Below are 18,439 nucleotides of genomic sequence, written 5' to 3'. Positions count from 1 at the left end.
GCCACAGAGCAGCTCCCACCGCAGACCCAGAAGGGAGAAATGTTCTATGGATTCTACATGATTCAAGTCTAAGAAAATCTTTCCTATTGACACTTGGGGAGCAGAAGGGACTAATTCAGAGGTCACCATCTAAAGCAAATCCAGACTCCTGGGCAGGTGAAGTATGTGCTGCATCCTTGATGTTCTTGTTATTGGAAAACGATGAGAAAGTGAGGTAAATGACACAGACCTGGTGTCCTACCTGCAAGGCATGTAGGGTATTCAGAATATCTAAGGGTTTCTGCTAATGATAAGCCATCATTCTAAATGCTGCAAACAGCTGCAGGTGCTTTATTATTCAAGGCAAATCATTGCCTTCATTTGTTTCCATCAGAAACTGACTTAGAGAGCACATCTCTGAGGAAGGGAAATTAAATAAGTGACTCTTTTGACAAGAATTACATATTACTGCAGCTTGGGCATTATCAAGATCAGTTTATCAGTGTAACAAGATCATGTGTTCTTAATATAAGACTGAGATATATTTAGTTTGGTGGGAGCATTTTTGAGAAACATAAAAAGGGAGAAGACAGAGATACAGGGGAAAAACTGGAAAACTATACTGCAGAAAGTTTTATGTATGAGAACAGTTCCTTGCTTTTGAAACTAGAAAATCAAATAATGGGCACATGCTTTGCTATCAGATACTTTAACTAGCACTTGTTCTGACACATCTTCCAGAGTTTATAAATTCCAGGTCACAATTCCAGGTCAACAATTTGCAGAATTTGTGAACAGCTCAGCCCTCATTCGTGTGCTGAAGTGTTTTGCTCAGTCCTGGCCTGCAGTTTGATTTCTAGCTCCCATCTTTACCAGGTACCAAGTGCCTTGAATACCCTGGTGAATAGCAATTAATGACACTCAGCTACTTCAAATGCTGGGATAAATTGCAGCAGCTCCCAAAAGTGGCTATTAGAGCTAATCAGAAAATGCTGTACTTCCTGCAGAAAATGTCAACTTCTTGTTTTTGTAAACCAAAAGCAATCAGGAGAAGTTCTCCCTCCAAGAAAAGCTCCTTTAAAAGAAAACTGTGCACATCTCACAAGTACTTGCTCTGGTCAAACCCCCAGATTTCTGTCAGAATGGTTTTGGCTGGGTTTAATGGTTATTGCTGATACTGCCAAACACTGTGATCCAGTTGCAAGGAATTTTAATAGAGGCTCATTTTAAGAGCTGCATCCCCTCAAACTGACTCTGTGGTTAGGAATATTATGGCTTGTGAGATTTTGGGGTAAAGTATTGCAAAGCAGAAGATCAGTGTTTAAAAAGAATGACACAGTAAAAACCTCCCAAGGCTTAAAATTTATAACCATTTATGCCACAGGAGACTTGAGTCAAAGGCAATATTTCAGTGCAAACAAATCAAATTGGATTGTTTCTCTGAACTTGAACCAGATTTACATGTTTTTTTCAGATCTGGTGTGAGTTTAGCCCTTATTTTGTTAAAATTGTGAAGTTAAGTGAATTTAAAGGTTTCCTGCCTGTGAATTTGGCATACAGAATTGAAGTGCATTGGCAGGTGCTGCTGTTGGAACTCTGTTTCTGAAAAACACTGCAGCTTTTATTTTATATTAAAGGAGTTAAAATAAGTGTTATTATTGCATTAACAAATCTCTTCAGCTATTTCTGAAAACCAGTAATTTGCCATATTTTGTTTCTATGGCATGTTTTTATTGCTGCAGACTGGACATCCAGAAAATATAATTGTAATCTTTTTTGCTATCATTAATACTGTTAATTACTTCTGGGACAATATTTAATTGCTAATGAGTTTTGCCTCAGTGAAATTTCTAGAGTGAGATAGGTTAAATTTGCAAAAGGTGCAGTTGGTAACAATTCAGCATCTTGAGAATGCTGGTTTACAGCATTAAACAATATTACATTGCATGCTATTGTAGAAATAAAATTATACACTTGAAAAATTAATCTGGGTAAGCCAGGTATTCATGCTGCTTTCTGGAGTTATGTAAGAATGGAGATTTAAAGGAGATGTTTATTTCACCATTTTGTCTGACTGTTTTTTAGGGACAAAACCAACATCTAAATGTTCATTTCAGCCAGTAAATAAATCCAGAAGTCTCAGACTTCACCTCTGGCTTAAGCTACCACAGGAGTAGTACCAGTGTAAATAGGAATAAAGTTCCACCTGTATTCTGTTGAGCTATTTGATATGTGATGTTTGAATTATTCGCTCTGCAATAAAGGCTTGAAAGGTTGATTTTTCAAAACAAATACCTCCACCACTGACACTACCCTCACACACAGATCTGCTTGGCAGAAGGGCAGGAGCTTTAGTCCAAGTTTTTAATGACTATTCTCAAAACTCACAAAAGCCAGAAGCTCTGAAAAGCTGTTGCCAGTGGAGAACGACCCCATAAAGTGAGTGAGGAAAGGAGAGGGCTTGTGGAGGGGGCTCCAGCTCCAGGCTGCCCCACACCTCCCCAGCAGCTTGGAGAGCATTTCTGTGGAACTCAAATGCTTTTGTAGGAGGCAATTATCAGTCATTTGGAAATGGCAGGGCAAGGCAGTGTGGTTCTTTCTGCCAGCACTGGGCACTGGTTGCTTGCAGCCCTCTGGATGCTGTTTTATCCAGCATGGCTGTTTATTTGGGGTTTATGTTCCTCCTATGCTTCCAGGTGTCAAAGTGGAAGCTCTGCTGTGTTTACTTTTCAACAATGTTCTGGAGGGAAAAAAAATGAAATTTTTGTGAGAAGGGAAGAAAGGAAGATGGAGCAGCTTTTTAAAGCTCAGATTCCCCTGTCCAGAACCTACCTATTTCCTGCAATGCCTTAAAGCAAGCCTAATAAAATGAACTTCTGTCCACCTAGTTTCTGGTTAAACCATGCAATGAAAATTTATGCACTCCCAATTTTATCTTAGTTTTCTGTCCCTCTGATATGTGTTGACCCTGATTGCAGCAAAAAGATGATATATTCCTTGGTGTTGACTGCATAGATCTTGTAAATAAAGCTTGTAATATGATTGCTTTGATTATTTGTTCCTTGTGAGATGTGGATGTGTTTTTGTGTTTAATCAGAGCATGCTCAGAACCAGAAGTATGTTTCATAAATAATGGCTTTATCCAAATATAGTGAATAACAATTCTTCTAAATTCAGTGAATTTTGGATTAGGTCTGAAAAAAATGGCACATAGAAAACATTGCAGAGAATTTATTTCAGTGTGTACAGTTCTCATTTCTTATTCACCTCAAGATATTGTGGCATTTTGCACCTTCTCAGAATCAGGCACAACTGTAACTGTGCTACCGGCTTTAAAACATAACAGAGAAGTCAAATGACTCGAAAATTTAGGGTAGAGAATTTAATATGGAAAGGCTGCTTCTTAACAGCAGTGCCTGTTTTGGCATGGGGAACACTGGTCAGCCTCAAGGAGTACTGTGCACCCCGTTTTCAGTCCCTTGAGATTTTGGCAGACTCTCCCAGCTGGAAAAAGTTAATTAGTTGTCATCCTGGACTGAAGTTTTCCTGTGGAAGTTACCAGAAATCCTAGTGAGAAACAGGTTTTTTCTTGGAGTCCAAACTGAAGGCTGCTGTAAAGGTTTGGTGGAGCCCTTTTGTTTGACAATATTGTGCCCTCATGCAGTGATGTTGTAGTCTCATGGACAATAAGAGTGTGTGATTCTACTATAAACATTTTCAGGCTTAGGAGGATAGGGCAGGGATTTCTGGCCATTTCTTTGGGTGTGGTGGTGGGCACATGAACTTCAGCAATAAATCCAGCTGAAAGAACTTGCAACTAGTTTGCAACCTGGTGGAATATGCTTTACTATATTACTTTCAGAAGAGCTAGCCACACATGCAGCATCCCTGTTAGTAGTTTTTAATTTTAAAATAGTCAGTTTAGCTTTACAGGAATTAAACTTCTTTAAAATACTGCTGCCTGGTGTTCAGGATATGAAACACTGTTCTGTATCAGGTATTTTATTTCATTCCTGTTGGTCACTAAGGAAACAGCTCAGAAATTGCTGCCTCTTCCAGGCAGTGGTTTCCTGTTTAGAGTAGGCATATTTGGAAATAAGTGGGATCTTGGTGCCCATCAGGTCTGTTTGGAATGGCAGCTCAGAATGCTGAGTGCATCCATGGTATGTGGTGAGTGCAGAGGTGATAAATCCATCAGCTCCCACCACGTGGGCTATGAGGAGCTTGCTCCCTGTTCTGTGCTTCAGTTCTCCCTGTATTGAGCTGGCTGAATTTTATTCTTTCTATTTCTCCCACTCTTGAATCTTAACAATTTCTCTAAACAAGTGGATTTATTCCCAGTGTGTACATTAGATGAAACTACTGTTTTGCTTTCTCAACAAAGAGTAGGCTGATGTTCTGAATTCAGCAAATAAAGCAGCTTTTTAATGTGAAGAGTGTGGAGCTACCCAAAGATTCCATGTGTGAATGGAAAGGAAGCCTTGATCTCCCTTCCAAGGGCAACACATACTCCTTTTTATTTAGGAAATTACCACAGCTGCACTAAACCTGATCCAGCTGAAATCAATGGAAGTGTTGCTATTGGATTTGCCAGCAACTCCTTCCTTTTCATTATTTCACATCTAGGATGCAGTAGACAGAAAACTTTGGGGTATGAAATCCAGATTTTTTTTTCCTTTTGCTAGGGAGAGTGCACATTTATTTATGCCTCAGATTAAAAATGTCATGGCGAAGCACTGTCTCAATCAACACTTTTAATGATATGTGATTATTCATAGCTTTTTGAAAATGTCAGGAGTAGTTCCACTTCACATGCTAACATATGCTTTCTAAACAAACACTGATGAGTTATCCTGGTATCCAGTTTCTTACAGTAGAGTTACAGGTTTCTGAATAAAGAAGGAAACAATATTTAAGATATGGAGGAAAGTGTAAGTGTAAAGCAATTAATCAGTAAATAAATGCAGATGTCTAGTATCCAAAGCTGTTGTCCCAGGATTTTATCTATACTGCTTAAACTACTCTGATCTGAGAAATGTCTATTTGCCTTTCAGTATGAAATGCAGTATAGATTTTTAAGCGTAACCAGTCTGCCTCCTAAAATGTTTAACAGACTGAACACTGGCAAAAATGCTGTATTAAAATAAACGATACTCCAAATAAATGTAGGGTCTAAAGGGAAGGTGTGGTTATCACTGGCAGCGTCATGAGTTACCTCAAGCTGCGTGCCAGTGATGTCAAGCAATGCTGCTTGCATCATTCTCAGATTTTTATAACACAAACTGTCATCTCTGAGCTAAAGATTACTCCTGTCATCTGCTATATATAATAAAGGAGGGTGACAGCAGTCAGGCTGCTACAGAATGATGAGCTGGGAGGGAGAGATACTGCTGGAAATCATCGGTGTGGCAGTGACACTTTAACCCTTTTTGTCTGGAGGACGCCCCGCTGGAGAGGGAGACGAGCAGGTGGGAGGGACACGGGGCTGCGCGGTCACTTCTGAAGAGCTCCATAATTCCACCTCCTGGGAGCTGAGCATGATGAATTAAATGTCACCAATTGCATGAATAGGCAGGCAGGAGTGCCAGAAAGAGTTGCTGAGTGATCCAATAACTCCTGAAGTGCCAAGGGAGCCTGAGCATCAGACTGCACCCTGGGCTGGACCACGTCGAGATCACCTATGGCTAAATGTGTAGGAGGGAAAATTTAATCTCTCACTTGGTCAAATATTTTGCCGCATGCTTCAGGGAGCATCAGAATTTCTAAACACCCTGGTTTGGACCAGAATTTTTTTCTGGTTGCTATACATACAGAGTCATCTTCACGTGCTTGACTTGCACAGCATCTTCTTTGTGGGATTGGAACTTGCTGTGTTTAGTGATGATGGAGCTGAAAAGCTTTTTTGTGTAGCACAAATAATAAACACAGAGGCAGCCTCAACAGCCTTGAGGGCAGTTGTACTGTATCACAGCTATATTGTTTATATTAAAATCTGAGTGCTTGCTGCAGGGATAACATCCCAGAACAGCCCTGTGGAAAATACCTCTCCTCGTCTCTCATCACAGTAAATTGTAGTAAGAGAAAGTGTCTCCATTTGATGAAAAAATATCTTGCAACCCCAAGGAAGAGGTAAAAATACACTACCAGCGGTTGTATAGACTCCAATTAGATTTCCTGGGGAAAAAGTATAGGTGAGAGTGCACCGGCATTTGGAGAGCAGGATTTTGCATATGCCACCTCAGTACTGTTATAAAGCATGGACAGTTGTTGCTGGAAAGCTACAGGGAGAAAAATGTCACTGATATTCAAGATGTTTACAAACAGTGTGACTACCTGCAGTCGATGCACCCAGCTCCTGAGAATTACTCTGTGTGCTTCAGCCTAATTAAATGCAATGGTGTCATTTTTATTTTTTCAGTGCAGGTTCTGCTAAGGAATCTTGTGACAACTATTGTGGTGTAAGGGTTAGAATGTTTAGATGGGGGGGAAAATACAGATGCAAGCTTTAGTTATGTAAGCCTTTAAAGAAGGTTATGTTTCATTGCTTTTCACATTTCATCTAGTTCTTACTGGGGAAACGCTGTACTATAGAAAAATCATTATGCAGATCAAGAAACATGAGCATGTTGCTACCACGGGAGGAAAAAATATAAATAATTAAATCTTGTGCCACCTCTTTCACAGCCCTAATCTCATTAATATAAAGCAATTTTAGAGATGGAGAAGAGCCGATAACAGCATTGGACTCATGAGATATTTCTGTTTTCCATCCATCAGGCAGGTAATTGTGGGAGTTATGACTTTGTTAGGCAGAAATGTACAGCTCTAAAGAACTGATAACTGAGCATCTCTGCTCAGCAGACAATGGAGCAGCATCCAGTAATTGAATACATCAATAAGCTTTCACATCTCGTATAACTTCAGTGCCCTGGACAGGATAGCATTAGACATAATCATATTTTGATCAGGAGAAAATAGAAGTTGGATGAAATAATATCAATTTTATTTACAGGGCAGAGAAGAAGCCATCCAGTCTGTGACAGAAAAATGATTTTTTTTTTTTTAAATCTGGCTTTGATCTGGCTCTGGGCTTTGATTTGGTGGCAAATGGGTCTATAACTCATTTAGACCAGCTGCCAGGCTTTTTCAAAGCACAGAACATTAAGCAGAATCCTGCTTCAAGGAATAAATACACAATCAACATAATAAATGGTGACAAAACAGCACCAGCTCATTCTTTACAGTTGGAAGTTGCTACAGCCTACATGAAACACTGTAGATACTCAGCTCAAATAGTGCTTATTGATTTGTGGCATTCTTGGGCCAAAGAGCATTTCTTGTGTAAAATGTTAGAATGAGAGTTCAAGGGGGCTTGATGGGCTTGGGGAGTGCCTTTGAGTGGATTTTATTTGCAATAACACTTGCAGAGTGTGGCAGAAGAAGAAGGATTATTGGGGGAAGGCGAGGGGAGGGCAGAAGAGGGGTCCCACTGAGGCCAGAGCCTGTGAGCCTGGCCAGGGCTGTCAGAGGAGATGGGCAGTGCAGGGTGGCACAGGGGGAAGCCCATGGCACCTGTGTTCCAGGGGGATTGGGGTGGAACAGAGCAGGAGGGATGCTCTCTGCTGGCAGAAAGTCCCAATGTTCTGTCCCTTGCAGGAGGAAGGGCAGCGCAGGCTGGATCCTCCTTGCCAGAGCCTGGCAATTTTGGGAAGCTGGACTTGCTCCCTGCTGGCCTGGGCTGCAATGACTGCAGAAGGCTTTGAACCCCTCATTCCATGCAGAGCTGTGGGTCTTTCAGCTGCATTTTGTGTGGAAAACTGTATTTTTGAGCCCAGCCTACCCTTCAAGCCTCAGTTTTCCCCCACCCCTGCTTAGAGAGGTGCGTGCTCTCCTCAAGACTCTTGTAATCTCCTTCTTACATAATGCTGCTCTTCACTGAGGGCTGCCTTGTGCACTCCTGGGTGGTAAAACAAGTGTTGTCACATGCTGCTTTACAGGGGCTGACAGCCCTGCCTGCTCTGCTGGGGAGGAAAAAGCTGGGCTTTAGCTGTGGAGAGCATCAAAGGCTCCAGAAGTGCTTTTCAGGCTAGAAGAGAGATACTGAGCAAAGCTTTTTCTGACATGGTCAGGGGATGTGCATTTTATACACAAGGATTCATAAATTACAGATTTATTTCTATTTTTCTTCTATATCTCTTTTATTCCCTGCCAAAACTAAGCAGTGGGGTTTGCAGGAGGCAGCAGCTGGAAGATGGAATCAGGCAAATGCTAAGAAGGAAAGCACACTTTTAATCTGAGTTGGAATATCCCTGATAACAAGCTTTCAAGTGAAACAATAGGATTCTGTGGTTTCCAGTCAAAACAAAGCCAAAAAGGTTTCATCCTAGCACAGGTTGTGCCCTTAAGTCAGAGGACTTTATTAGGATCATAAACAAGAATTCCAAGTGAAGTTTGATGGCATATGTTACATAGGTCTGACCAGAGGATCCTCTTAAAACATGGTTTTCTACATTAAAGCATATTTAGTGATGCAAATATAATATCATGGTTATTTGTTCCTCTTCTTTAGAGCTACAATAATTGGACCATATCCATTTTCTCTCTTTTCTGCTCTCATCTTAGTTTCATTCTAGTCTGAGATGTGGATCATTATCCTATGGTACAGACTATTTGCCTTGGCAGATTCTAGGGAGAAAATAGTTCAATTACTTGAGCTGTTTTGGATAGGCAGGATAAATTTCTATGAAATCTTTTTCGCAGTTCCTGATTTTTTTTCAATAAGGAGCTTGCTCTGAAATAGTTGGCAAGAGACAAATCAGGGTTTAAATTTGGGAAAAATAATGGAGATTCTTCTGCTCCAAGTGAAAGTATTCAAATAATGTATTTTTTAACATGGCTATTCATTTTATTTTTGTGAATTAGGAATCTGGAGGGTGACAAGCTTTGGAGGTGGAGTTTACTGTCCCTACAGCCAGCTTGACCACTTCAGAGAAAGCTCTCACCCACTATGTAAAAGGTCCAAAAATGGAATGTAGGGCTCCTATGAGTTGCTGAATGGCAGGAGAATTATTTTTCCAGTTGAGGTTTCCTGCTTCTTTTGGGCTAGATTGTGGCCTTCTGTTATATAAGAGGTGGAAAATGAAGTTTTTACAGACACACATGTGCACACACACACACCTCCATTTGAAAGAAAATCGCTCCAAAATGTTTTCCTGGAGCCCCAAAGCAATTACAAAACTAAGAGAGCCCTTCATTTCAGGGAGCACCAGCAAAGAGCATCTTGGACACCATCCTATGATCTGCAAAAGTACTCATTCAAACAGGTGAAATGCATCAAGCCTGTTGAGATCCACAGGGCTGAGATGTCCTTCCTTGTGCTGGTGGGTGTTCCAATGCAAGAAGAATTGATTAGATCCCTAATTTGGTGTGTTACTGCTTAAATCATAATGTATGAGCTACCTCAAGCTCCTGAGGTCACATCAACAGGTGATATCGTGAAAAAATCAGATTTTTGGAACCACAGTGTGAGTGGGTGAGAAAAACTTGACTTTTGAGTGTCTTATTAGCAGGAGAGTATTTTACTTGTGCATGCTCAAAAGCAATGTACAATCACACCAGGGCTTCTGGATTCAGTCATTATTCATCTAAAATTTTCCTTTTATCAATAAAACTTTTCTCAACACTTTGTGCTCACTCCTTGCATTTAAAATACAAAGATACAGCAAAATCATTGTTTCAGGTTTTCTACCTGTCAGGATGTTCCTTCATCTCATTAATCTGTGCAACAGGTTGATTGGCTTCAGAATGTCCTGGGGAATAAAAAAGAAATGTCAGCTGTGTTATCATGTGCTGGGTGAGGGAGAGCTGCCTGGTGAGAGACAGATCACAGTGATTTATGCAAAGTCTGCTGCTCCTGCAGCTCCCTCACACTGCAGAGTGCTGGTGAGATCTGAGCTCCCACAAAAGGGACAGACTTTATCTCAGCCACAAGTCCTGTGCCTTACTTGAAGCAAATGTTTAGCTTTATTTTAAGGGTTCTCAAAATTTATGTTACCACATGCATTGAGATTGGAAAGGATCAGGGTGGTTTGGGTGCTGTAAACCAGCAGAGGCAAAGTGGTCTGGGCTTGGAATTGGGCAGTGAGCAGAAGGAATGCAAAAGACCCTCCAAAACACCCCATCAAGGTGAGATTTCTCCTCCTTGCCACATTGGCCTCTCACACCCAAACTTAGAAATTACCCTGAGATGTTGGGTTAAATTGTGAATTTCCAGCTGGGGAAACAGGTCCTGGAGACTCCTGCCTCCCACTGGGAGGGATTTCAGGAATTCTCTTCAGATGTTGGGTTAAATTGTGAATTTCCAGATGGGGCAGCAAGTCCTGGAGACTCCTGCCTGCATCTGGGAGGGATTTCAGCATTTACAGCTGCAAGGTTTGTTGCTGAGTTGGAGGCATGAGCAGGGCAGGGTGTCTGTGAGGATCTGTGGAGTGTCCTCAGCCCTGGTGGGACTGTTGGGGTGTCCTGTGAAGGGCCAAGAGCTGGACTTGGATGATCCTTGTGGGTTCCTTCCAGCTCAGGATATTCTGATTCTGCTTTTCCCTGAGTCATCAGCCAAGTCATGCTCAGCCATCAGTGACTGACACAACCAGACAAATATTTAATATTAATGTACCTTGGAGTTTGTAACAACCAAAATTAAATTACACCAACTTAAATAAGGCAAACAATTCCTGTGAAAAAAATACCCTTAAATAAACTTCAGAGACTTTTTCTATTTTTTAATTCATTTATGTATTTTTCTTAAATAATGGGAAAATCGGGGTGTGTGGTTGAAAAGCTGGATTGTAGCTCAGATAATGACAAAATTTCTAATCATTTCTATAATGTAATGAACATGCTTTCGAAATGACAGTTTATATGCTGAGTTCAAAATGGCTTGAAATTAAAATTTAAAATAGGACATTAAGCCAGGAAATAAATCTGAAAAATGGTAATAGCCATACTGTATTGAAACTGGCTAAGAAATCACATAGCTGTGGACATAATTAATAGTTCTAATAGCTGCATTAATAGAGGTTTCAGGCTAAATATTACACTGATGTTTATTTTCTCACTTATTTTGTAATGCATATTATTAAGGCACTAGCCTTTATTCTAGTTTTAGGTAGTTCAATGTATAAATCAGCCCAACTTTTAAAATTCATTTTGGTTGGAATGATCATAGCATGGCAGTTCAGTGACCAGCTTTGCTTAGACATTTATTCTCCTGGATTAGTTTCGTGTTATAGATTTCTCTATAGTGGCTGCAAATTTTTTCTCAATAGAGTAAATAAGCTTGAATGAACTGGGTGGATTTTAGTTTGATGGGGAATTTAATCTCATTTCTGTCTGCACTAGATGACAGAAGTGCACTTAAGATACTGGTTCAATTTCATCTACAAGTGCTTTAGACTGGAGGATAATCTGTAATTAACTGAGTATTTTACTAACTTTCTATTTAGCCATTAGTTTAAAGGATTCATTTTATTAAACTGAAGAATGTAAGGATCCTTGTAAATAAAAATCCACTTGAAATATTCTTCTAGAACTACCCTTATTACTCATTTCCACAATGGCTTTGTTTGAGGATTTTTTTTTCCCTTTCATTTCTTCTCTTTATCCTTGTTGATTGCATAAAATAAAAAAAAAAATTACAAAAATCCAGACCCTTTTAGGAGAAAGTAGACAAAACCCCTTTGTTGTGAGAGCAGACCTTGCAGCTTTTTAAAGCTCCTATGATTTGGAATTTTGAAAGCTATTTATATACATTTTTTTTTGTTATTTATACAAATAATAGGCAAAGTAATAGGCAAAGGGGGCACCTGCTGACAGGGATTGTGCTCTGTTCTCTATAAGCAAAGAGCACTTGGGCTTGGTAATATCAGGGAAGATTTTCAAAGGAAATGTTGCCTAGGGCTTTAGAAGCCACAGAATTCTCAAGGAGTATTTAGAACAGGAAAAGAAAAGTATAATTCTGTGCTTACTTCTTAAGTATTTTCTGGGGAAGAAAAGTGAGAAACAAAGTTAAATAGGAGTTATAATCTTCCCTATTGCTCTGTAAGTGGTCAAGTAAACACCAGCCACAGAAATCCAGGAGTTACTATAGGGAAGCTTCTGCTAAGGGAAATGAGCCTCTTCTGTCCCCCATGCTGCTAAAAGGTACCAATGAATTTCTATATATCACAGAGTCATAGAATAATTGGGGTTGGAAAAGACCTCCAAGCTCTTCAAGCCCAACTTTTGACTGAGTGCCACCATGGTAACTAAACCACCTTGTGAAGTCCTGCATCTGCTTGGGGGAGGTTAGGGTTTTTTAACACTTCCAGGCAAGATATGTCTTGTCTTGTGCCACCTGAAAGGGAAAAGTGCATTTCAGCTCCAGTGTGTGGACTTGTCTTTTGAGGCACCAAAACTGTAACTTGCTTCCTTCCAGTTTAACTGCTGTTTATGCACACAGTTAAAAATAAAAGCAAGCACCTGTCTATTATTTTTAATTACATTTTTCCAGACCTGGAACAGAAAAGTAAGATATCCAAACATTTTGACCCTGATGTTAATTGCTTTGAATAAAAAAAAATACCACCTGTCAACTGTAGCAGAAAACATATGCTCAGTACAATAGCGTGCAAACCAAGTGCTACACAGCTCATCTTCAAAAGTTACCCCCTTATGATTAATCTTCCTCTAATGGACATGCAGTAAAAATTGCCACAAATAATGGTTTGAGTTTTCAGAAGAATATGTTTGCTATCTGGTGTGAAAAATGCATTCTCCATACACAAGCAGCCCTCAAATTATTTCTGTGCATGTGAGCTGGGAAATGAAAAGTTGTCTTGTTTTAGTGGTGAAAAGCTTGTTTGCTGGGATTAAAACTTTGCCTCTTTCCATAAGTGGGAATAATTGGCACGGATGTCTGTGAAGCCATGATTTCAGTCCTCTCCAAAATCCTCTCTAAGGTGGTTCCCTTTATTTACCTTTTTACCCAGAGGCTTGGAATAGAACATCTTCATTACATTCATGTGACTAGATAACATCTAGAAGCATGTGTGCCAGGTAGGTTAGCTGCCTCTGGAAGGAAAAAGCAGGGTTCAGTTCCCACATGCACAGCAAGGGTGTTTTGGCCAGAGGTAAATTACTTCAGACATGTTTTTCTCCTTCAGCAGCAAGGGTGAAACCTGACAGAGAAGCTGCCTTTCCTGAAGTGCATTAAATATAAGATCATCACTTTAAGAAATGAAACTCTTGCAGCATAAAGGCATTTTCCCTGGCCTTTATTGTCCCAATTTGTGAGGCTGAGTAGAGAAAGGGCAAACAGGGAACAGCAGTAATGGAAGAAGTAGAATAGCAAAAGAAGTACATTAAAAAGGAAAAAAGCCTAGATTGTCTGGTCTTAAAGACTGTACTAACTTATATGTTAGCATAGCACAGAGTGCATTGGGATTTAGGTATTGATTTAAGGGATCTTTTGATTTCTGAATGGTCTGATGATAACATGGCATTTAAAGTTTCTTTTGTTCATGTTGCCATCAGTAACAGATGTGTCCTTTATAATGATGCTCTGAGAAAGCATCTGAGCTTTTGCAGAAGCATCCAGCCCCAACAGACACACTGGGAAAAGGGACTTTTCCTCTCTGAAGGGGGGGATTGTGTCACTGGTGGTGGTCAGGGGAGGTGGCTGCAGGGGCAGCCTCTGGCTTTGGTGAATTGTGGCCCTGGGGACTGAAACCTGCTTTCCACCAGCACTGAGTGAATGTTTCACTGCTAGTAAAGAGCAGCTCTACTGCCTGGCAGAGCCCGGGAAGTGTTGTTTTCATTAGGGAACAAAACCAAGACTTTGTCTGGCAAATACACCCAAATTCTGAACACTGAAGCAACATAAATTCCAGAATTCATGGTTTTTGATTAGTTAAGACATTTCTGAGTAGCATTTGTTGATGGACATCAGCAGCACGTGCAGGATAGCGTTGTGTGGGGAAAGACATCTTAGTTTGATATTGATCAAGGTACATCTTGTGTAGCAAATACTGAAACATAAGGTGTTATTCAAGCTTCAAAGCAAACACCAGCCAAGTTCATGCTTTATTCAGCATCATAAGCTGCATTTTTCAAAGCCCTAATTATGTTTCTTGTGGTATTTCTTGCACTGAAGCTTTGGGAGGAGCTGACTCCAGGTACTCACAGCTGTCACCACTGCTCAGTTCTAATGCGATGATCTGCATCCTGGTAATGGCATGATCTGAAGCTATCTCACACTGCTGCATTTTACAGCTCAGTTAAAGTGCCCACTAAGAAATTCATAAAGCATGTTGTCCACATTTACTCTCAGATTAATGGAAATTTCTCTGTAATGCAATAGAAACCCTCAATGTTATCCTTTACTTAACACATTCCCTGCAGGGATGTTCTCTAGGTGTTAATGTGTGTGATCCAAGGGAAGGTGAATTCAGTTTCTGTAGACACCAGCTAATTCCCTTTTTTCTTTCCTGTCTTTTTTGGGCATGTTTTTCATAGATTTTTTTTCTGAGAGAAAAATACGGAATTTGCAATACTCTTGGACCTCCTTGTCCCAGCCCATCTACCTTCAGAGCCCTACATGCACACAGTTTATATTTGGTTAATGACTTTGTAACAAGAAGTGCTTAAAGGCTTGGATCAGTCAATCTATGCCTTTATTCCAAAACCAGAAAAAAATCCACACTGAGTTAGATGCATATTGCTGTCCATAACTGTGTGATCTGTTTGACTGTGATGTTGTTTGAGGCAAACTAATTCCCTCTCCCAAAATTTAACCTCAGAAAATGCCTCATTATACTGGGACAAGTTATGTTCTACTTATGGCATAGAATTAAAGGAGGCATGACTTCAATTGTCCTTGTTTGCCATCTGAGCTTTAGAAACCTGTCTGTCCCACATGTTGGAAACCTGGGAGAGGGAACTGTAATCCCTTAATCCTGGATTAAGCATCCTGTGTATCTCTGGGATGACATCCCACATTAACACTGCAGTTGTGAGCCCTGTGAGCTTTCCCCTGAGGGACAACTTGGCACTGTCTGTTCATGCAATTGTCCAAAACTGCATTTAAATGTCCCCCTTTTTGAAGCTGCCCTGTGTCTGTTGGCAGACTCAAGAAATCCCCTGGCACCTGTGGCTTGCACAGTTGTCTGCAATTGCAGTATATTTTGTGGAATTTACCTTCATGCCCTTGTTCCCAAGTATGATCACCTGAAATGTAATAATAAAATACTTATTGCAACAAACAATAACGTGGCTCAACAAAAAATATTCTGCTGAAAGGTGCTGTCCCATTTTTCCAGTTGTTTTCCTGTTGTGTGCCCAGGTTTTCAGTTTATGTCTCCTCTGCTCTGCAGCCTTGGCTTTACCACTGGTACAGTCTCATCAACTAGAAATTTTATTTATCAAATGGTTCACATGCAAATGTGCTAAGAGAAGGGTGGGAGAGAGCATGACCCATGGGCTGCTGGGGAATATAAAGCTTTCTTCACAGCAGCAGGAACAGCTTGCCAGCCTCCCAAGCAAACACAGCAGAGTTATAACGAGGTCCCTGCCTTAACAAAGCTTTGAAATCTTCCCTTCAAATCCTTCACCTTCCATGCTTCTGCCCTGCTTTGAGATATGAATAATTCTTTATCATGGACAACAGCTCTGTTTTCTGAGAAAACATTATATGATGTCTGCCTCTTCCAGAAATAGCACATTTCTGCAAGGGGTCTTGCATAAATAAGGATGGGTTTTTTTCCCTTGCCACTGAAATGCTGATTTACTGATGCTGAAAGCATCCTTCTTGAAAACAGCTTATTTCAGTAATATTTCACAGTGTCAGGTGCACAAGTAAAAGGGAATCATCACATTAGACATTAGCTGTAGGTATTTTATTGCTTATGCCTCCTGTAAAATCAGACTCATGTTTTGCTCAGCACAGAAGAGGCATCTCCTTGCAGAGAGCTATTGATTAATGGTCTGCTAGGCTGCTATTTACAGGTGGTAACTTCACTGCTGCTATAGTGGCTGGATTTGCTTTTGGGATATAATTAAAGGGAAAATAAAATATTACTGGAGACATTACTGAAGCGATGGCATTTTCCACACTCTCCTTTCAAACCTGGGATAATTAATTGATGTCTCATTATTAGATTATTATGAAAGATGGACTGGGTATGAATTGCAACTGAACCTACAGCATCATCAGCTAACACACTAGTTCAATGGTTCATAAACCAGCGGTGTAATTATCCTAACATGACAGATAATAAATATATAGTGTGGCTCATTCCTATCAAAGGTGATCACACAAGCAAGCTCTGGAAGAGAGGAATTTTTTTATGACTACTTTTTCTAAAAAAATTATCCCTTCTGCTTGCTCTTGTGCAAGTTGCTGGGTATAATACCATGAACTTAAGTGGGAGATATGTTTCCAAAGCACATTCAGAAATAAGTTATTTGCATTCAAACTCAATACACTTATTTTTCTGCTGCTATTTTGTAAGTTCACGTCAAAACTTTATATTTGATTTACCTGTATAAATCTCTGAAAAGCAGAATCACAAGAGTCAGGAAAGGCATCTTTAAAGGACTTCCTATGGTGACTGTTGCTAAGGAAACCTTCATATTGCACTGGGTTTTGAAATGCCGGTAGCATCTGAAATACACAGCTGAATCTCATATATCCAGATCCAAATTAAGGGTGACAGGTAAGGGGGTATAAGTCACTGTGTGTCCCAGTTATGGAGAAATAACAGATAGGAGCTGGATGCAAAAAATACCCAGGGATTCATGATTTGAGGTAGTAGATGCTGCGTGCTCCTGAGATTCTGAGCCTGTGAGCAGAGCAAGCTGCTGGAGTTACAGATGATGTATCGACCTAGACAGGAGTGACTAGCTGGGGGTCATATCAACATCTGGGTACACAGGGAGTTCAACTGCAGATTAGTGCGTGTTATTAATTAATGTTGTACTCCAATTATGCAAGGGAGCTGAGGAAGGTTCCCAGAGTGGGGCAGTTTGCACAGATGCTACAAGTGACGTCATGTGTTTTGGCCAGGGGCAGACACTTGATACTTGGTCTTTCTCCCCCCTCCTCCCATTTGTCTGTTTATCTTGGATGCATTTATTGTACAGGAAAGGGACTTGGTGTGTTACCCTCATTTTCAAGACAGCTGAAACACAGAGGGACACAGTTAATGACTGGCACCCACCCGAATCCAGAGCATCCTGTATCAGCTGCTCCGAAGACAGAAAATTCTCCAAACAGGGAATTTCAGTTGAAACTCTGCTTCTGTTGGCCTCTTGCATCCTTCCTCTGCAGAGCCTGAGCACAAGCAAGTCAGAACAGGTCCAGAAAGACAGAGGCCTTTGGCAGCTGCCTGGGAAGAACAAGACTGTTTAATTGTGTAGAACATCCTGCATGTCTGAGAGAACACTTGGGCTTGCATTTGCAAAAAATCTCTTTAGAACTGTACTTAGTGGCTTAACAAGGAATAAAATATGTACCTGAGTGTCCTCTCCACATGTAACCCTGAGTAGAAGTTTTCAGTGAGCTAGGAAATTAAACTTCTGCTGGTTGGAGAGGTAATAGCTGCTGCTGATTGGAAAGTGGCTGTCAGAGAGAATTTCTTAAAAACTGAGCTTCAAGTGTACTTCTAAATATGGCATAATCCATGAAAGTGGGACAAGTGCTTGTTCCAGAGTGTCTGTAGACTTGGTTCACTGATCTTTGGGGAGTTTCACTGTCATGGAGGTAGAAATAACACCTCTTCAACAAGAGATTCAGGTTCTTCAGCAAATGCTTTCTGGCCACTGCTTGCCCCTGAAATACCTGAACTGTTTCCTTAGAGACGGTGTCATGTTGATGAGCAATGTGCAGAGCTAGAGCTTGAAATCCTGAGCACATGTTGCTGCTCACAAGAATAAATGGTAATAAAAGCTATCTCAGAACACCATAACTAATTGTACATGTTTAATCTCCTTTGTTTCACTTCTTTTGTAATGTCACTTTACATAAGCAATCTCAAAAATAAAATTCCTGACATCTGATTGTGGTAAATTCTGAAATATGTTTACACTACACAAATATTGAAATGCATGTAATGTGAATATAAATTTCAGGCACTTGCTAAATAAAAGATTATAGCTGCTTTGTAGGTTGTAGCAACAGATTTTGGGCTCTGTGCACGGAAAGGTGTTTATCTCTTAGGTGTATAACTAGACATTTATATGTGTAAATTGCTGACTTTGTGCTCATGAAAATCAGGTACAAAATCAGAGTGTTTTCTACGCATAACCTGACTTCTCACTTTAAAACTTGGGATTTTGGCTGTTTTGCAGAAGTCTAGGTTGTATTTTCTTTCATACTAGTGTAATCAAAGTAATATTTTTACTACTTCTAGGATCGGTGCATTTGTTT

General features: G+C 40.3%; 1 long non-coding RNA gene across 6 annotated transcripts in view; it reads left to right on the top strand.

The window, feature by feature from the left end:
• The window catches only part of LOC135281545 (uncharacterized), a 33,838-nt gene extending 15,706 nt beyond the window's left edge, over nt 1-18,132 (top strand). For 2 of the 6 annotated variants that reach the window (XR_010348149.1, XR_010348154.1), the window contains one exon: nt 2-2,531. This is a non-coding gene — a long non-coding RNA (uncharacterized LOC135281545). Of the gene's footprint in view, nt 1; nt 2,532-2,675; nt 2,944-17,154 lie in introns of those variants that run through there. The other 4 variants (XR_010348152.1, XR_010348151.1, XR_010348156.1 and 1 more) reach the window with 4 other exon arrangements.
• The last annotated feature ends 307 nt before the right edge of the window (nt 18,133-18,439 follow it).

This window comes from Passer domesticus, chromosome 15 (assembly GCF_036417665.1).
Source record: "Passer domesticus isolate bPasDom1 chromosome 15, bPasDom1.hap1, whole genome shotgun sequence".
NCBI lineage: Eukaryota > Metazoa > Chordata > Aves > Passeriformes > Passeridae > Passer > Passer domesticus.
This window is presented reverse-complemented; position numbering and strand designations above follow the sequence as displayed.